This window comes from Larus michahellis, chromosome 1 (assembly GCF_964199755.1).
Source record: "Larus michahellis chromosome 1, bLarMic1.1, whole genome shotgun sequence".
Taxonomy (NCBI): domain Eukaryota; kingdom Metazoa; phylum Chordata; class Aves; order Charadriiformes; family Laridae; genus Larus; species Larus michahellis.
Genome location: NC_133896.1, coordinates 41,395,182 through 41,417,392, shown reverse-complemented (window position 1 = coordinate 41,417,392; position 22,211 = coordinate 41,395,182).

The window sequence follows — 22,211 nt, the reverse complement described above, 5'->3', positions numbered from 1 at the left end:
GAGCATTTTGACTAATCAAACAGAGGTGGCTGTATAATGAATAATTCATGGATATTATGCCAGTGAAGAAGCAGGATGTAAATACCTGCAGAGGGACTCCATTGACACCATAATTAGCAGCTGGCAATGGCTGGTTGATGATGTCACCTCAGCTCCAATGTATAATTATAACCTGCTGATGAAGTTGTCTGTACGTTTCCCCTTGCTGGTGGCACACACGCTTTTACACACACAAAGGAGAGGGGGCGGCCATTCCATCCGTCCCTCCAGCCCCAGCCCATAACCCCTGTCTGCACCTGCCTTTGCCTCGCCGCACCCTTCGTCATCCTGCATCCTTTTTGTTTTGTTCCGCTCCCCATGATCTTCTTTCCCACCTCCTGCTAGCACCATCAAGGGAATTGTCATTGCTGCTGTTCCCACATGTGATGAGTGTGGGGCCCACATGGAAGATCAGTGCTCCCGTAGGCACAGTCCCTTCCCAAATGTGCCATGAGTGCATGAACAAGACAGTGCTGTACCTTCAGAGGCACGTCCTGCATGGTACAGAGGTGACAGGGCAGAACAGAGGCAGTCAGGACCCCTTGTTCCTCAAGGGACAGCTCTCTGGGGCTGTGGCTCTCTGGGTCATTCTGTCAGCTGTGGGACATACCCAAGCCAATCAATAATTTTTTAAATTTTTAAGATGCAAGACTTTAACACCAAAAACCTAGCTGGTAGTGGAAAGGTACTGCTAGTCTACCAGAGCAAGGAGGAAATCTCAGTCTCATCAAAGCTGAGAGTAAAACCAGGGAAGTAAGAGGGGGAGGACACACATCCTCCAACAAAGCAATATTCGCCAGATTCAGAAGGTATGGATCAAGTAGCTGCAGAAAGTGCAGTAGATATTAGGACAAACACCATATTTTTCAGACAACTGTATAACCTGGAATGTTTTTCACAATAAACAAACAAATAAAATAACCCACCCTTTCAAAAATACACAACCAACAGAAAGTCTTTTTTGCCTTCATGCTGAGCACGCGACACAGAAAAGTGGCTTCTGTCCTGTTCTGGAAGACCCCGTATGGGACCATTACACTTGTGACTGAACTTCTCTGTCCATTGCCTCCAGTCCTGGTTGCAGTACATTCCCATCAGCCCAGTGATGTCTTCTGAGGATGCTGGTCAACACCTCTGTGCTGTCAGGCAGGTGTGATAGATTTGGTCACTGTGAGAGTCCTTGCTTGCACCAGCACTAGTAAACTAAATAGGGCGCTGGTCTACAGGATCCAAAGGACAAATTAAAGGAAGCTCAGCAGGAGTCATGCTCCCTAATACAAAGTTAAAAACTTGGAAAAGTTATTTTTGTACATAAAGGTGGATAAAAACAGTGGCAAATATTTTTTTTTTTCATTTCAACATGTGTATATATCTATATATCTTTATATACACACAAAAGTAAGTGCAGCCTCTGAATTCTTCAGATGTAATTTTTAAAATGCCTCCAGGGAATGTAACATTGGCTAAAGCATGTTGTAAAGATGAGCCCTGTCAGGTTATTAAGAAATCTTGCTGGGATACCTTACGGTGAAGAACGTCTGTGGGCTGGGAAGAACCTGATGGTTTCTCTCAGAACATGGGTTTACAGACGTACATCTGTAGGCATATCCCAGGGCATGCTAAGGGACTTAAAACCCTTAAGTCTCTGGGATAAGATGAGGGGGAAAAATTACTCCCTCCTTCCCCCTGTGTGTCTGTCCAGTAACACGACTGGTTAATCAGCCCAAAAGACTCTCAATCACAATTTCTTTGGGTGCAATGCAAAAGTTATTGGTCAAACTTTTGTTAGATCTAACCATCTTCTAATGAGTACATTGCTAACTTTACTTGTAACTGACATGGATGAGCACAATATTAGCTGTCTAGCTTTAACAGAGTCACGGTAATTTGTGAACCAGCAATTTCCTTTCTCTGAATCTCAGAGGTCTTTGTACAGCAGTGAATTGCTCATTTATGCTGTAGCAATTTTATTCAAGGTAGTGTGCTGGTCATTATGTGCTCAATGATGTCTTCCATAGGTGTTTGGGTTTGTATTAGCATTGGTTAGCCTGTGAGGTGTGTTAATTTAGAGATGTAAATACTGGCCAGGGTTCTGTATTTTAATTGAATAGCACTCTGGGACTAAATTCACATTCTTTTGATCCCAAAGTGAGAAAGCTATCCACAGAACCACAGTAACACACGGGCAAATGGCAGTTTGATAAAACAGCTTGAGTAATAACTCTCAGTTCGGCACACCTGTTTTTTATAGACTAAGACTCTGGTGTGTATTTATGCTTGGAAAGAAAAGTTAGTTGCAAAGAAAAAAGAAAGGAAAACTGTTCCTTTGCTAATCATTCTGGTATTTCTAGAGGTGAATATTTTCAGTAATTACAAGCGAGGCAGCCAGGTTATAGCCTGTCCTTTTTAAAGGTTTTGAAGGGGTAGGAGACTTGCCTTCTATGTCAATAGCTCTTTTTTGCTGGGACTTTCTGACTTTGCCTGGACTTTCAGTGTCAGTCAGTACTTGCAGGTAGGAAGGCAACAAACCCTCTTCAGACCTGGAGGAGAGGGTAAAATTCATGTGTCACAAAACCTCACAGGTCACAGAACCGAGTGCAACTTTGGTTTGCACGGGGCAACGCTGAAGTGCTATGAATGGTCCATCCCTCTGCTGTGTGTGTGGAAGTGTCACTCCTGGTAACATGGGACAGTCGCTCTCTGTAGGGAATAGCTACCTTAGTCCTACACACGATGCGCCTCTGGGTCATGATGCCTCTGGCAACACAATTTTTGCTAATCATTTACCATTTACTTTCTTTCTGTGATTTAGAAGCCTTTTAGGGATTTTCTGAAAGTTTTAGTGTATCGTTTATATCATCTTGACAAAGGATCACCAGGAAGGGGTGGTGGGACCACGAAATACTCCCTGGCTGCTCAACAGTAACTTGCATTTCCACAGAGGCTGGGGGATCCAGAAACTGTGGTGTGGGAGCTCCCAAGACGGAGATCGATCTTCCTTCAAAACCAGCAATGCTGTTATGGGGTCTGAAAGTCCACACCACCAATATTTAAATGGAATAATCCCATTAAGTGGTCACAGAAACAGGTATTGAGAACTGGAGGAGCTGATGTCTTGGTTGAAAAGGGGGTTTGAGAGTCACAGCGTCTGCAGGCTGAGGATTTGCTTTCATTTTCTTTGCTGGCAGAAGCTCAGCAAGTGCCTGTGTGTAGTAGAGGAGCACAATACTGCAGAGTGCTGTAGGAGAACTGAGCTCAGGTTATGGGAGGGACCTCTGGTCTCTGCTGAGATGCTGATGGTTGAACAGGTGAGCTACAGGCAGCCCTTCCGCTTGCATGAGTCACTGGGCTGTGAAATCAGAGTATCTCCACAAATGAATGCATGATTGCATCTGATTCCTGCACCTGATGTGGAGGAGTTGCATATTACCATTCTGTGGGCTGAATGATATCTGAGTCCAAGTCTTAACAATAAGGCAATTCAGGTGTTTGCATATATATTTTTATGGCAGCAGTAAATGATTCTAACAGTTTAAGTAAAGCAAGAATAAAGTCCTAAAAACAACAAACCAAAACAAAAAGTAAATTACCTAGCACGATAATGAATTCTATTTTATGCAGGATACTGTGGCTAACAAAAATGAATAATTAATTTAGGGAGGATTTATATTATTTTGACAGAAAACAGGGCTTCACAAAATATCTAGTGTTTTTCCCATTATAAGAAAATACAAAAAAGTAATCTTGCTATTTAAAGATTACTTTTTTTACTAATATTATTATCTCTGACTCAATATTTCAGCAAATAAAACACAACCGAATATTTTTGTTTATTTATCTTATATAGTAAAAAATCTGTTAAAATGCTTTCCTACTTCTATGAAAAAAAGTATAGTACAAGATAAATAAAGATACTTTTCTAGATTTAGGAAACCCCTCAAATTATCAAACCTAAATGAACTTTGTCTCTGTGAAGATTTAAAGATAACGTGACATAAGCAGGACAAATCTGAAGAACATCATAGCTTTTAATAAAGACAAAAGAAGTTTATGCGAGGTAAGAGCTAGGATTTTCAATATCTCTACTTTTCCTTTCACCCTTTCCTTTTTTTTTTTTTTTTCTCTCCTTCTTCTTCACTTTTGGATTATCATTTGCGAGAAGTAATTACCATAGAGAAGAAAACTGTTTTATCCTAAATTTCAAGTTCATGTTAGCACAGAGGTCTGGAATGTTAATTACAGAACTCAATTATCTCAACTTAATATTCTATTAATCACATAGGAAAGAAATGGAGCTGTCAAGGTAAAGTGAGCTAGTGCTTTAAAAAGTAAAAAGTGGATGGGCAATGGGGATATGGTGGATACTGAGAGTAATCTCTGTTAGCATATTACTAATTCTTCACATGGATTCAAACAACTTTAAATAGTGAGTTGCTTTAATATTCAATTCTGCATCCTGGATTAATGTATTGTTACACCTATTTGGTGATTTCCTGATTGTTTGAAAGAGGGAGAGGTAATCCTGCGTACTTATTTTTTAGAAAAAGATTGGTTTAACAGTTAAACAGTACTATCTTCTGCAATAAATTATATATTTCTGTGAAATTGGAATGCTTATCAGTACCCAAGTAGTCAGATTTTTGCTTTTTGCTTGTCTAATGCATCTCACATCTTTTAGTTATGTTTGGACGTATATTCGAAGCACTGGTTGTGCCAAACTAGTTGTTTGCTAGTGACATTGCTTCACTTATTTTTTTAATCTTTTTCTAACTAAAAGGAGAGAAAGTAATTAGGCAGATTTTTTTCTGTCTCTGTTGAATACACTGAAGAATCCACACTGTTTCTAATATAAATGACTTTGCAATTAATATTTTTATTAAGGTATCATTTGACTATATATTCCAAATCTGTTAGCAACCTTTATCTGTGTTAAGCAATGATGAGACTTAAGAAATGTATTTTTTCCTTTTTTTAAAGGAAACTGAACCATCAGGGAAAATGAAACATTATTATTCTGGACCTACAGCTTGCAGTTTAGGCTGTAAATGTGGCCTGGGGCCATGTGAATAGATGCCATTATGGGATTGAAGGTCATAGTTTTTGGAAGAAGATTCTGACAAGATAAGAGAAGATGCACATGGCAATATTTTATCCTGTCAAGCTTTGAACTGCTGATGAGACAAAATGTACTATTTTCAAAAAATACCTAATTGATCTAGGAGCTTTTTTTCTGAAGTTAATGGAACCGTATTTCACTGAACATTGATGGAAGCGTGGTTGTCTGATCTATTCGGTGTTTCTATAAGTCCTATTTTTAAATGCTTTGTAAGTTCATTTCTAAGGTTCTGAAGTCACAAACTTCAGAAAGCATTAACCCAAGAAGATCCCCTTCCTTAATTCCACAAGACAAATTTTATTAGTAATTATTTTTAAAATTCCCTAAAATGACTGAAATAGAGTTACTGTTTCAACATTTTTAACAGCAGTAGTCTTTCAAAAAAACTTATTTACTAACTGTTTCAGTGGAGATAGATTCTGGTTTTGAAAACCATTTTTAGTATGCAAAAAATTGATCGGATGCTTGGAATTTATCTGTGGTTTTTACCTTCTGTACTTGTCTGAATTTCTTTCTGACAATGATGGTGTCATTTATCTATTTTTATATTATTTTATATGTGGTATAGTACTTTTAAAATGGATGCATAAAAATTCAAAGAGGCGTATAACATTTTCTGTGAGAAATCACCAGCTCAAATCCTGTTGACTGAAGTTTCAGGTTATATGCTTTCGATGGTGTAAATCAAAGTAGTTACTTACATCAAGTAAGGCTCTTATCCTAATTCACTTCATCTGTTCATGCCGATTTTCTGTTAACAGTTTTCCTGGGAGATAGCCACTTTCCTTCCATTTCCATCTCTCTGGGGATTTCAAATCCTACCTTTCCCAGTCTCCTCAGAAAAATCAACACAGGCAATTTGTTATAGAAGGTGTGACATGCATCTTATATTAGGGAGGCATTTGTTTTCTCAGAGAAGTAGAGCTTGATGGTAAACAAAATGTATTGCAATTACTGCTGAAATTCATTAATCTGCTAAAATTTACCATTTTGCAGGATAGCCCAAGGTATTTTTGGAGAAGCAACTCTAGTGTCTTAGTGCCAGCTCTGATTTTAAGCAGTCAGTCAGACCAAAGTCTCCACAATCTAGCCTCAGTCTGCAGAAATGATTCCACTTATGTCAGTGATAAAATATGCTTTGACTTCACTGGGTCCAGGTTTATTCCTCTCGCGTCCTTTCTATCAACACATCAATAACGTGCTAATGTTAGATAGATGATTTGAATAGGCAGTCGTGTCATAGATAGAGCTGTGGAAGTTATTTATTATTAACTGGGAGTACAATAGCATTTCACCTGACTTTAAAATCCTTAAATTGCCTAACAATCTTTGAAATAGGGCACAGATTTTTAAGCTTCACACCAGCCATACTGAGAAACAGAGGGTAAATGCTAAAGCCAACAAAGCTCCACTGGAAAAAAATGTCAAAATCGTATGATGTCCCCTCTCTTTTGAGGAACCACTCAGATTGTCCAGCAGCAAAGCAGATTTAAATTGTAAAAAACCCTTTTATTTCTTAAAACTTTCCCCTGAACTCTTGTTTCCCTTTTACATTCCAAGTACGCTCGCGTTCCACTCAAATACACTCCTCGTACCTATTGCGCACCCTTTCCTATGTACTCATTTCTCACTTCAGTGCTGTCAGGAGGCAATGCTAATTTACTTCTATTTCTTTGTAATTATTCCTCCCTGATTGATATTACTTATTATCAAAATGTTCAGAATGACTTCTTTCCTCGTTTCAGCTGAGAGACACAATCAGATACAATTGATAGGAGAAATTAGCTCTCTTCTTGATTGGCTAAATATTGCGATCCTGAAATTTAAATTTTACTTGCCAATTAGAATTCATTCCGCAAGAGATAAAAAGTGTATTTCTGAGTGTATTCAGCTCACAGTAGTATTACATACTGAGTTATCTGAGAGTGCTTTAATGAGTGAGAAACAGAGATGGTAAGGTCATCTAATTCAGGACAGACAACATAGATCAGACAGACATAATATTGTCACTGAACAGCTTTGCAGAGCTGTTTGTTAGGAGATTTGTGGAAGGTATGAAAAGGAAAATCCCACAGGAATCACTGTTATGTTGTATTATTTTACTAAAAGCAAACAGCAGCAAATTGGCCGAATACAAAACCTGTTTAAGTCAATGGAAGTGCTTCCATTCAGTCCAGATCTCATGTAAATCTTGAGGGTTATTTTGTACATTTTCTTTCTTATCCAGCAATTTGTTAGGCAAGTCAAAGTATTTCAGTTGTCCTCATTAATCTTTGAGGCTATTTATTCAAATTTTGTGATGCTATCACTCCCTCCCCTGAGACAGTCTCCTGTGTTATTAGTCAGAAATGAATGACTGTCATCGGCTCTGAAGAGAAAAAAGCTCTGTCTCCATCTGGGTGGTCACTGATCAGAAAGGGATTTCAGAAAAATTATATGAGAATAGAATCATGACAGTAAAGCATACTAGCTTTGCTTATGCTTACCTTACTTTCAATGTGTCTTGAAACATTAACTACTTAATCTTCTATAAAACACGTATTATAAAAGCACATATTATCCCTGAAGATAATAGCAGTGTAATTTTGCAAGAGGACAGATGCAGCTTCAGGAATTGAGATACAACTGGGAGAGACATCTAGCACTGTTCACCATGGGGAGGAGACCTGGTCTGTCTCACATTTCTGGTTGCAGCTAATGACCAGGACAGACAACACTGAAAAACCTTGCTTTTCCCCACCGGGAAGAAAGGCTGTCAGTAAAGACACACCATGTGAGTTCTGTCCAGCCTGGGCAGACCCACTGCATCTGTGTGGGATGTAGTACAAGAAGGATTTTGGTGACCCAGGAGTTGCGCACTATGCATCAATAAGCACCCAGGAGCAAAGGACCCACACCTCCTCCTGAGGATCAGGGCTGCAGCAGTGAGTGATGAAGCTGGCTCCTGCTTTCCTTCCTTTCCTGGACTCGTCTCTGAGGATGTCAAGAAAGTAGCTTGGGAACCTTGGTTCAGAGAAACCACCAGCACTTTCTCAGGTGCTGTTGTCACTTACAATCCATCCTGTTATTTCTTTATCACCCAAGGAGAGTTAAAGTGTTCCTCTAAAGATGTGGGATGCCAAAGTTCAACTCTCTCCTCTGCTGGAGAAAATTTAAATCTAAAACACATGCATTTTCCAGAGGCTTCTCATACATACTACGTTATATGGCATACTGTTAGGGAAACCTCCATCCTTCCTGTTGGAGCAGCGCTACAGAGCACAAAAGAGTGCAGTGAGCAAAAAAAATGCTTGAAAAAAGCCTGATCAATTGCTTTAATTTTTTTTCCAATGTATGTTTTGAGATCTGAGCAGTAGAGAGGTATTTCTGTGAGTACTTCTATAATAGGAATTTTATCATATGCAGGTAGATGTTCATGGCCAGAAGGGACAATAATAAGGATCTATTTCACTCCCTCTCTGTCACGGGCTGTAAAAACATCCCAGTGATTCCTGCATTAAGACTACTGTCTCAGATAAAGCTAGAAAACTCACTTCAGAAAATGGAATATTTGTGCTCTGACTATTTGCACCTGAACTTTTCACACTGGTTCTTCAGGTGATCTATTTAACTTTCCACCATCAGAAAATATGGACATGAACGTTTACTATTGCATCAAACAGCCCAGCAGAGCACAGCCATGTGTGACAGCACGGGAATATCCATATTTTCTGGGAACTGGACAGATTTTTATTTATTATTTTTTTTGTTCAAAGCTGCCTAGAACAGCTTCATTACTCCGGACCTAAGCAAATGTGGATATTAGAATCAATGTCCTAAGTAGTATATATCAATGTACAGAAAAGTTGCTGTCAGGCAGCTGGGAACATTAGCAGTGATGGAAAACATTTTGGCTGGATTTTCCTAATGCCTGTACTAGGAAACTTATACAAAATATTAATATGATGTTGTTGTTGATGTTGTTGTTGTTATTATTATTATTATTATTATACCAAGAGACTCCAGCTAAGATTATATTTGCCTCTGTTTGCCAAGGAATATAACTGAAAATATTAGTAGTAGTAGTAGTAGTAGTAGTGGTGGTGGTGGTGGTGGTGTTGTTGTTGTTGTTGTTGTTGTTGTTCTTATTATTCTATCAAGAGATTCCAGCTAAGATTATATTCGTCTCTGTTATGCCAAGGAATATAACTAAAAATAGTAAAAAGTATACTGAGTCTGTCCTTATATGCCTCTTACAGTGTCAAGCTCAGTTGGGGGAATCACAAAAGATTCAGGTTTTCCTGCCTTGTGGTGAAAGAGCTGAGGAAGCAAGTTCACATGGCTTGTCTAACTGTTGTGAAACCCCATCTCAGATCAGAGATGGGATTAAGAACAACAGAATTCGGTTGTTGTTCTTAAATAAAGACGGTCACCTGGGTTTGCTCCTGCAATTTGAGAACTCATCTCTGTTGAGATGATTGCGCTCAAAGTGCATATTAATGCAACCTGCATCATTATGCATAGTTTCTTGTTTGCTTTATTATCTTCCAAGAACCTTTTATCTGAGAACAAGTCTAAAGTTTGTTCGCCATCACTGAATAAGACATACAGCTACAGAAGTAGTTGGGAACATAAGGGAATGAAGAATAGCTTTCAAGCAGAGATGAGTGAAACTTCTTTCAAATCGAAAGAGGGGAAATGAAACAGCATTTGGGACACAATCTGGGACACCAGCAGGACACCCTGCTACTAGGAAAAAATATTCAATCAAGTCAAAATACTTTACTTACGATTAGCATAGCTTTTAAGTTAATTTTCATTTGTGGAAATGTTATACTGTGGTTGCTGTTGTACCTGGTTAAGCGAGAGGTAAGATCTTTGTTAATAGGGTTCAGAAGCAATGAACTGTTTGTGTTCTGTAGGAGCACTCTGTTGATTGCACTGGGCTACGCCTCACTTGGCCAGCCCAATATATGAAAAAAGCTGAGCTACACTGGCAAGCCTAGAGAGCCTATTGGTCTTAATAAAACCTGTCAGCCTTTATACTTCAAAATACAATTTGGCTGATCTCTGGAGGCTTGGAGACTTTTCCACTCCTAAGTTTCAATTGCACGATAGGCTAGGTAGACCCTGGCTGTCTCAGGTGACCTGTGGGTGAGGGCCGCAGTGCTCCCTGGATGCCTGCACCGTGTCTCCCACACCAGGGCTCTGACTGAAAGCTGCTGTGGCTGTCTGGCCCACCTACACGGGTTTTCTCTCTGCAAACACGAGTGAGGTTGGGGCATGCTTGGATCTCACCACAGAGTGGTGGTGTTAGGTGCCACCCTCTCCGTTTAGACATAATCTGTGAAATCCGTATGAATCTGAAAGCTTTGAGACATGAGGAAAGGACTGTTTAGCTTCATGCATGGCAGATGAACCCCCCCAGTTACTTTGTGGTGAGTTTGTTTCCCCTGCACATAGACCTCTCCTTAGCTGGTATTTTCTTCTTTAATTCCCTCATTAAAGGTGTGTACATTGGAGCCTGATATCTGATGTGTATGCGAGGGAGAGCTCTGCTGCACCACAGACACCATAAATAACTACCATCTCACATCAGAGGTAAAGCATATTGCTGGTGCGGCTCATAATGTTAATACTGAGTGCTAATGTCCTGCCTTTTATCTTAATTAGTGTTGCTTTCAATTAGAACTAAGCCATTCACTTTGGAATAAAAGAACTGACCCACACCTCTTCCCCAAATTTGAATTATCCCCACAATTAAGTGCTAAGTATCTGTCTTGACACTTACAGGACCTTTATCACCATCCTATCTGAGCAGCTGGCAGTGAACTGCGGCATTCATTCACCCACCCATTCCATAAATTTTTCATTTCAGATACTAAAGATGTCTTCTGTGATGCATTTCAGGAGAGCATTTTATGTGCTTTACAAAAGACTGACAAATTTCTCTTATAGCCTGTCATTGTCCTTTGTACTCACTCTTTGAGTTTTTAACAAGTTTCAGAAATTGATAATTTTGTTATATTGGGATCTAAGCAACTCATTTAGATTCCCTCAGACCACCTTTGATTTGTACCTTTAGTATAGATCCTGCTTGGATTTATAGTGATAAGGTCACAGTTACTGGAGAAAAAAAAAAAGGAAGAGGTATTTGGAAACAAGATTTTCTACTTTATGTGTGTAACACAGGATACAATATGTTTGGGGGTTTTTTTGTTTATGTCTGTGCACGTCCAACGTATTGAGACAGCAGCTAGACTATTAGGTTTTGAACATTTTATCCAAACGGGCCTTTAATTTGAATCTGAATTTCTGTCTGCTCCGGTTCTGATACTAGCATGTTGGGTCTGTAATCTGAAGGCTTTGGGTCTTTAATGTTCTCTACCCTGTCTCTCTGCATGATGCTGTCTTTAGAGACCCTCTACAATATAGTGGCACATCTTTTAAATACATTCTTTATGCAACAACAGTTTCCTAAAATGCAGCTGTTTTTAGAGTAGGAAAAGACTGTAGTGATCTGTGCTAACAGTCCTGTTAGACCGAGATAATGAGCTTCTGAGGCCCTCAGGTGTCTTTCTGGTGAGTTTAGCAGCCATGTGCACTTCACCCTAGGAATTAAAGTTTGTTTGTGCTTCCTGATAGTGAGAACCACAGTGCTGAAACGCTGTCTCACCTCATACAGTCACAGAGGAGGTAGTAACAATGATGCTGTGCTGGGCTGACTCAGGATGGATGCCAGACGCCCACCAAAGCCACTCTGTCACTCCCCCTCCTCAGCTGGACAGGGGAGAGAAAACGTAACGAAAGGCTCATGGGTCAAGATAAGGACAGGGAGATCACTCAGCAATTACCATCATGAGCAAAACAGACACAACACAGGGAAATTAAATTAATTTATTAACAATCAAATCAGAGTAGGGTAATGAGAAATAAAAGCTAGATCTTAAAATACCTTCCCCCCACCCCTCCCTTCTTCCCAAGCTCAACTTCACCCCTGCTTTCTCTACCTCTTCCCTGCGAGCAGCACAGGGAAACTGGGAATGGAGGTTGCAGTCAGTTCGTCACACATTGTTTCTGACACTCTTTCCTCCTCGGGGGGAAGACTCCTCACACTCTTGCCCTGGTCCAGCATGGGGTCCGTCCACAAACTTCTCCAAGGTGATCCATTCCTATGGGCTGCAATTCTTCACAAACTGTTCCAGTGTGGCTCCTTTCCATGGGGTACAGTCATTCAGGAATAGCCTACTCCAGTGTGGGTCCTCCACAGGATCACAAGTCCTGTAAGCAAACCTGCTCCAGCATGGGCTCCTCTGTCTACAGCTCAACAGGTCCTGCCAGGAGCCTGCTCCAGTGTCGGCTTCCACAGAGTCATAGACTCCTTTGGGTGCATCCACCTGCTCTGGTGTGGTGTCCTCCATGGGCTGCAGGTGCATATCTGCTCTACTGTTAACCTCCATGGGCTGCAGGGGGACAACCTGCCTCACCAGGGTCTTCACCACAGGCTGCAGGGGAATCTCTGCTCTGCTGCCTGGAGCATCTCCTACCCCTCCTTCTTCACTGGCCTTGGTCTCTGCAGAGTTGTTGCTCTCACATATTCTCACTCCTCTCAGCTGTTGTTCAGCAGCAGGTTTTTTTCCCCCTTCTTCTGTATGTTATCACAGAGATGCTACCACCATCGCTGACGGGCTCAGCTTTGGCCAGCGATGGGTCCCTCTTGGAGCCAGCTGGCATTGGCTCTATTGGACATGGGGAAAGCTTCTATCAGCCTCACACAGAAGGGCTGCGTGAGGGTAGCCCCCCTGCTACCAAAACTTTGCCACAAAAACACAATGCATAGGCAGACTGTAAGATTTTATTCAAACTTCTGAGCAGCTGGAAAATTATGGGAATTGTACTGCACTGTGAATTCAGAGTGGGTTACCTGGATCTTAATCAACCCTTTCTAATGGATAGGCAGCGGGGAAGAATGGAGGATTCAACAATCTGATTGACAACCCTATCAGCAACCACTGTGAACCATTTCAGGGGTTCAGATTTTTTGGGAACAGCCAGAGTAGTGATACGAGGGGCACCAATACGGGATTGGGAGCAGTACATCCCAATCGGATTGACTTAATTCTAGCTTTGTGTTTCTAGATGACCCCATGAATTAGAAACCTCTAGAAATGTTGTTTGCCTTTCCTTTGGCAAAGGGTAGAGAACTGTTAGAAAAGGGAAGTGCCACAAATGAGCCACTTTTGTACATGGCCCTGACATATTCCAAAAGAAGGATGCTTTTCAAGATCAGAAAGCATGCTTTATAGCTATTAATATCTTTTGAACAATAGAAGGCAAAAGGGTTGGCTGGACAAGTATGGTGCAAATGTGTGTTATTTTCACAGTTTCAGGCAACCCGCCTCGCCTTGAGTCCTGACATGACAGGTTGAGTTTCGTTTGTCATATGTTTCATGAATGTGTGAGGGATCTTTACCTGCAGAGAACACATTAGCATACATATACAGAAGGGTGTGTGGGAATTGTGAAAATGATTCTGTACGGTAATTCCCCTGTTATGCTCTACGATGTATAATGAAACACATTGTAAAGACTGTAACTTGCTTTTATCTGAAGGTAACAAAGATTCCTTTGAATTCCTTTATGAAAAAAAGTAAAACTGCATACTTACAGCTGTTTTTTTGTTTCTCAAAACGATCTCTGCTTCTCAAGAAAATAGGTATGTTTTACTGTGTAAATCACAGATTTCTTTGTAAGGTCTCTATGAATTAGCAATATTAGTGATTTAAAATTACCTTTTAATTATGTGACATTTATTTACATGAGACCATGCCAAGCTGATGCTACAGAGAATCTGAAAGTTAGGTTATAGACTCTTTATGCCTGCAGCCATTTTCTTTTTGTAGAGCACAACAAAACCTAAATGGACAAAGTTGCAGAACAACATAAAGAGCATAACTGTTTCAAAACACTTTGAATTTGGCAAGTAAGGACAGACAAAACAACAAAGTGTGCCAAAAAAACTGTTCACAACAAGCTGAGTGAGCAAAACGCTTCCTTTACTGCAGCTGTTTCACTCACTTCTGGGACAAGAGGGCAAAGCAAGTCCAAATTGATCTAACAGAAAATCTTCAAGTTCAGTAAAAGCCTTCGGTGAAAGAAGAGTCTGTGCGGTCACAGGCTGTTGTATTATACTGTACTGTACTGTTCACAGTTGAAAACTATCCAGTACTGATACGCACCTGGCAGCCTCATCCCGAAACTCCTTCTGCCAACGAGATGTCTTTGGAAGGCTGAGACAAATGAGAAACTAAATTCTTCACAGCTTGCCGAGGTAAGAGGTTCCCAGAAATTGCTGAGTGTTAGATTGCTGCCCTAAACCCCTCAATTTCATGCTCTCTTTTTCTGTACTGCATATTTGTTCCAACTGGCTCTCTACCTTGGACTCTACTGCATCCTGCTGGGTTAAATGTGATGGACAGTCTATATGAAAACCAATCAGTTATTGTGACAGGAGACTCAGAAAAGGTCAAGGCCACCTCTTTTCAAAAACCTGTCTGGTGAGCCTTCAGCTGTCACCAATGAAATGTCTCTGAGGCTCTTCTTTTGACTGTCTGTGCTTTCATTTTGTCCCAAACACTCAGGCATCCAGCTAGGGAAGCCATTCCAGTGCATTCGTCATGATATTTATTTGATTGCCGTTGTCCAAATTTTGAACAGGGAAATTGTAACTCAAGTACAGCGACTGTGTAGTGTGCTGCAATACCTAGCATATGAAGGAAGACAATTCAATTTGATGTTCATGTGAAGTACTCTCTCTTTCAGTGGTAAAGCTCTACTGGCACATAAATACGCTATTGTGAAACACTGCTTCTAGAGCTTATATAATATATGGCTGATACACGGTTGACAGATTATGGTGGGAGTCAGTCTTGCAGGACACTTAAAATATTCTTTTTCCTTTACAGAACAGACCACAATAAGGCTTGAAGTTGAAAGGTCATTTCATTAAAATCATGTTTACTTTTAAGAGGCAACGAGATTTACTTATTTTATTTAGAGAATATATTTTTCACCTTCTCCAAAGTGTAAAGAAAAGGATTTGGTTTAAATTTAGAGACCATAACAATATGTCCCAATCTCAAAAGCACGTCAATGCTTTTTTCAACTTTATTTGTTCTAAAGGATTCATGTTTCAAGCACACATGCTCTCATCTTGATGTTTAATCTAATGAAGTTATTTAATAACATTTAATTACAACTACCCTTCTTTCTTAAGGTTTCCAATTCCTCGCTACATTGTCCAGGAAGAGGCACAATCCACATTACACTTGCAGAGAAAAAGAAGGAGAGAAGGACAAACAATTTCCAGTTCTGTATTCTAAAGAGATTTTAACAACTGGCTTATTCTGTACCTCTGATGAATTTTGCTATTTCAACGTTTCTAAGAAACTTTTAATTCAGTTCAGTCTTATGACTTAAGCCTACATTAGGAAATACAAGGAAGATACAAGTTTGGTAGTTTTATAGCATTTCAGGTGATGGAGAGTTTCCAGAAGAGTTCAAATACAGCTGTCAAATTATCTTCATTTTTGATATACCCATGTAGAGCATGTGGAAAAATCCACCAAAGTTACTTCTGAGGACTTGGTCTAAATTGTGTCAGAGAAAATTGAACAAAAGCTACTTCAATGTCAGATTTCAACGGTAGGACACAACAGACCTACTCTCATCATATTAAAACGGTGCATATATTTTACTACAGTTTTGCTGATCTTTTTCTTTTGAAGGACATGTGCTGGCGGCTACACATGATCATTTGAAATAGAGTTGGTATGTGAAGAATGATGCATTTTTTCAATGTTCTGTTGAAACATGCTGAGAAACGCTCAATCAGCATGGTTTGTCACCACAGCTAGTAACTGGGAATGAACCTAATTTTGTAGTTCATAAATTCAACATTCTTAATACAATATTAATTGTGGTCATTATATCAGATCAGTATTGAACCATATAGGCAACAATTCTTTATCAAGATGTTCAAACAATGAAACCAGGAAAATGATCTAATTGTAACTCTCTAATTTTGTTTTGTCTTATTGAAACATATATCATTCAAAGAACTTCCAGACTTTTGTAGTTTATTGAAACCATTACAGAATGACACAGGTAAGGCAACAGCAGTGTATACAGGAAAAATGATAGTAGGTATCAACCCATTATTTTAATTAGGAAAATTGTATCTAACTTACAACCTTGTTGTAGGGCTGATGGGGGTTTGCCTAGCTAATACCTATATAAACCAGAAGACACAGGGTATGGTTGCTTGTGGTGGTGTTCAGGGGCAGACACAGGAATCAAAGGATGAGAACACCTAAAATATATTCGTTCACCTGAAGAGCACTTGAGTGCCTTTCAGAATAGTATAGCTCTCGAGGATTTTGTGGGAACATTGGGTGATAATAGCTGGCCAGAAGACAAATCTGTACAGATGGATTGTCCTAGATCAGAGCCAGGGTTGGACGGAGTTACCTACACACAGGCCTCCGGAGCCATCCAAGACACCCTTAGGTATTCTGCCTCCAGCTGCTTCCCCAGAAGGGCCTGTACCACTGGTAGGTGCCTGGCCACACCTGCAAGCCTTATGTGCGTGCCTCAGAAGCCCTGGGGTGCCTCAGGTGGTCCATGTGCTCATACATGGAATCGAGCCTCAAAGACCACCCAGTCCTGCGGTCTCGTTTTATCAAGATACTTATAACAGTTATAACTTTTAAAAATCTTTTGTATGTCATTCATTTGTTATTTGTATTTGATTTTCAGAGAAAAACAAAGTCCAACTTTTTATTCTCTTCTGTGCCTAAGCCCCTGTAATCTTTCTCCAAACCTCATTTTCCTCTCATATCTCATATTTAAAATGGGTTACTGGTGGTGTTACACTATTCCAGATGAGCATGAACCTTTGTGTTGGGCAGTAACCTGTTCCTGTTCAAATTTATTTCTGTTGTACCCTCCTCTCCTTAAGTCAAGGGAAATGAAACCATTTGTATTGATTTAGTGAACTCAAAATATAGAGGAATGAAAGAGGGGCAGTCCTCAGGACATTTCTGACATGTTTTCCTATTTCTCAGAAAGAAGAGGAGGAGCTGCGTGATTTCAAGCCTAACTTCTGTACATACACACACACACACAAAGATAACTCTGACAGAAGATGACACCTACTTTGAATAGGCGCTTGAACTGAAACTCAACATTTTGCTGAGGCTTCCCCATCACTAATTCTGATCGAATTATCAAGCAACGTTGCTGTCTCTGAGTTATCTACACACATAGAGCAGAATAATATTTATCATGTTAAATAACGCTCAGTCTGTTTGCAAACAATTAGCAAAATTAATACAAGTATCCATTTACAATCTGGTTTTTTTTTGTTTGTTTTGTTTATGGTGCTTCTTAATAACCAAAGTCTTTCCTCAGTTATACACATGCAATTCCAAATCAACAGGAATGATTTGAATATCTTCAAGCAAAATTGAATCCTAAGTAAGTGTTTAATTTATGTTTTAATGTCTCTTTTTACAACAGTAATAATTAATTGTACAAACACTATTGAATGTGAAATGACTTCATGGAAGCACTATGTTGATTACAACCTGAGTTTATTCATTTATTGGTTAAATACCCATCCATGTATTTAAATGGTGCTTCTGATAATTTTTCTTGGTTTGAGAAACTGCTGGTAGTTTCTAGACCGCTAGCAAGTGAAGAGATGGTTGAAAAGCAGACTTTGTCTCAAAGGGGAAATTTTGACATTTCTGAACTGATTTTCATTCTCAACTGGAACAAAGATAACAATAAAAATGTATGAGGAAAGAAAACTTTAAAATAATTCATACAGAAATATGTATGTACAATTTCATTTCAGTCAGATAAAATTAGTTTCAGTGATGTGAAATGTTGCAGTAAATATCCTACATATGTGTGTGTATGTGTACTGTGATACAATGCTTATATTTGAATGCATATTGTTAAAATGGAAATGAAATTAAACAAAACAAGGAAATAATTATGAAACATTATTACTTGATTGGAGCAAAATCATTCTCGCTTTGCTGAAAGAAACTCAGAAAGATGAAATAACTATTCCGTCCTTTCCTCGTGGAAAATTTCTTCACTGTCATGAAATGGAAGTCATGAAAAAATTCGCATTAAGTTTCTGACCTGCTCAAACACAGAGGTGAGGAGCACCCTTTAGACCATAATGCTCTGGCTGCTTCTCCAGGCAGGGCCACATAGGACAGTAGTCCCTTTCCACAACAGGCCTTTCCTTAAATGCATCCCATGACTGCCTTCTTAGGTTAGTTTTACTATTAGATGTTATTTCATTCTATGTATCAAAATCTAGCCTTTTCGGTTTAAATTTCTTTCTTTTGACAAGGATGGTGGGTAAGAAGACAATAATTAATATTGTGCTCATTTGTAAGATTTCAAATAAGTTTATGCTCTGCATTGCAATGAAAGGAAATCCTTCTTGAGTGCTTTTAGAAACAACTAATTTGTTAAAAAAGCCATCTGTCTTAGAATATTCAGCCTTTAAGAAGGACGTGTGATTTGGTGGTCTGAGATGGGCGGGGGTCCATGGTTAGGCATTACTATCTATAATACTATAAAGCAAAGAAAGTTTTTTCTCAGAGGCCAGGAAACATACAGGGAAAATGAGGCATGACAAAAATCACACTGGGTTAGATCTTTCAAGGATATTGAACAAATAACAAAAGAAAGGGAGAGAGACGACATGGGACAGCAGCATGATATTGATGGATAGAGATTAAAATGTAGCTATGGGTTGAAGCTAAATATATACTGTATCTTGGTTTCCAGTTGTTAAGTATTTGGACGACTGATGGAATTTGTGGAAATGCAAATGGCTACGCAATCAAATTGGAGACAAAATGAAAGGAGCTTTAATGCTCGATATGTCCATAATTTAGAAAACAAATGGCACATGAAACCACAAGCACGATGGCTATACCCATTCAAATCAAGGGTATCCTCATTTAGCTTGAAAACAAGCCAAAGAATAATGTTTCAGAAAACATAATAATACGAAATAATTAAGAAACAAAGAATAATGTTTCAGAAAGATGCACGAGGGCCATAGATAAATTTAACATAGAAATTAGACAAGTTTTCTCTTCATTAGAGAAGTGGGGATTTGGGGCGCTCTTTCAATTGGCAGGGAATTTGCCTTGCTTCAAGATGAGTTTACTAAGACGTTCCTCTGATACAGCTAAAGTGGCAGAAGAATAATCCTGATAACCTAGGACTTCTGTACCAATTCTATTATGCATACTCATTTGTTTCTTTTCCCAAAAGATTCCCAAGACCCATAGCTATTTGGCTTTTTTTTTTTCTTGTATGCCATTACTACACTAGTTTTCATGCTAACATGTCCTCTTTAGGTTTAAGCTCTTCCATTAAGCAATTAGAGTCACATAATCTTTCCTTGTAAGTCATTCCAAATCTTGCATAATTTTCACTGTATGACTTTGAAGATTTTCTATGGAGCATATCCTGAACTTCAAATACAAGTCAGCCTATGCCTTTTAATACCTTATACTTTTAGAACTCTTTGAGTTCTGTTTCTGGGGTCAGTATTATCAGGATATTCAAGTGAACATATTTCACACCAAATAGCTCCTTGTAAATTTGGATCCCATATTGCTCTTAGATGCATGCTCTGATTCTTGATGTGAAAACCCTTTACTGTTACTAGTGCAGTGTCTCCAGTCTGTCCCTGGGGAGGGGGGATTCATTTCATTTAACCTTTTATACCCATTGAAAGAAACTGGTGCTTTTAGGGTGTCATTCATCTCATTTCTTTCAGACATGGATTTTAGTGTGGACAGATGCCCTAGGTTTCCCGTTTTGCTGTAAAGTGAATATAAAGGGATCCACAGGTGATGAGCACAGAGGAAGGTGTTCCCTTTTGATCCAATCAATCCTACCACAATTATTTACCCATCTTATTTTGTCCTTATCACAACAAAGTATGCTCTGTTTTCTTATGAACTTCAAAAGCCTTGAAAAAGCAGCGGTAAGCCATCTGCTCAGTTGGCCAACGCACTACAAGTGTAGCTTGATAAGAGCTCTGATATACCTGCCCCTGCTGCCTGTGGCTCACCGCATGCTCAGAAAAAGCAAGGGCACATTTAAAACATGCTTCATCTGGCCTATTTTAGATATCTGGTTTAGGATGGGATGAAAGCTGCCCTAAAAAGAGCCTGATTTTCTCCTTTAACTATAAAAGGAGCCTTTAGTGGCTACATCAGAAGCAGAGGGCTTAAGCTGCAGATTTAAAACCCACCCCACCACCTATTAGACTCCAGGCTTTACTTGAGTTAGGTGGCAGCAGAACATGTGTTTTGAAGAATAACATGTTAGGTATGAGCTTATATCTTTTTGCGTGCTTGGTCTTCACAGTGGCAGAGATCGGAGGAACTTTTGGTTGAAATGGGGAATTAGAGTTATAAGCTCCAGTAACTGTGAAAAGTGCTGCAAATACTCTTTGTGTTCTTTGTTGTTATTTTTTTCTTGTGGAGGGGGGAAGCAGTTACAGTGTTTCTTGCTTGAAGGAAGTTTGAAGAACCATCTGCCTCCTCCCTGTACATCCCTCTTCAATGAGCAGTTCAAGGCAGAGGAACTTGTGGTTCTTGCACCAAAGCTTGAAGTCATCTGACTGCAAGCAACAACAGGACTCTTCTCTTAGGGATGTTGGAGAAGTCAAAATGTGAGTGCAGGAGGGATGTGAGTGAGATTAAGCTCAGAGAAAGGGAAAAAAAATCTGATTACTCATCCCCAGGAAGGAAACACATTTTAAGCTTGCTTTGAATTTCATTGTTAATAAAAAATAGTTGTTTTGATGCATCATGTTTTCTGGGTCTGTGCTTTTCAACACATTAGGGACTACTTGGATATGTAAATATATTTGTGCTCTGTAGTCATATGTAAGGTTATATTTCTTGATAAAATCTCTGTTATTCACAGGTTAGAAATTATTAATTTATCACCTTATGTGCTGTTTTAAAGAGATGTTTCTGACTGGTACACAAAGCAGGGAAAAGATTTCAAAATCATGTGAGTGCCAAAGCCTGGGGCCCTGCAATAGCAATAAGTTTGCAGTTGTTGAAATGTTCCTTTTCTGCAATTGTAAAACAAAATATTCTATTTTGGCTTACAGAAAGAAATTATTCGTATTGCTCACTAGAGCAACCAAACAAAAACACCTTAGAGATAAAAAATTTGAAAAAATGGCAAGGTATAATATTTTTATTGATTATATTGAAATTTTTTTTCATGGTTTTGAAATGACAATGTTTCATCCAGTGTTTCATCATTTTTCTGGGAACAGAGTTATGTTCTTTTCTCTCTCTCTACTTCTGGGAAATCATTTCCTTCAGGTTTTACCTTTCAGGAGGTCCTTATCTTCCGTAAAAGAGAAAAAGCTGGCTAGGAACAGATTTCAGACAGAGAAGGGGGCAACAGAGAGCCGTAGATGCCTTCCCCCTGCATTAATGTTGCAAATGGATTATGTGCACGGATGCATCTGCACATCCCATTTCTCTCCCCATATTCAGATGGCACTTGGATCCAGCACTGAAGCACATTTTATTCTCTGCAGAGTGTTGTCAAGTTTTATGAATAAGTCTAGGGATCTAAGTTTAACAGCTCAGATTTGAATTCACTGGTCAAGAAATACACGAAAAAATACATGAGCCCACATCATCTGTCACCTCTGTCTTTACCTCCATCTGCTTCCTGACTTACCCGCCTTAGGTGAGTATTTGCTTGCTGAGCTATCTACCAATGGTTTTCAAATAGTGCTCCTTGTACCCCTGGGGTCTGTGAGTGATAGCTAAGAAAACAAAACCCACTGTCAGTGGATTTAAATTCCCCACTCAAACTTTCCTGCACTCCTAGGAAAAAAAAAAAAAAAAAAGTAGGGATCTTCAAACTGAAAAAAGATCTAAAAATCACTCACCTAGGTTCTAAGTGATACATTCTAGAGTGATGATATTTTTAT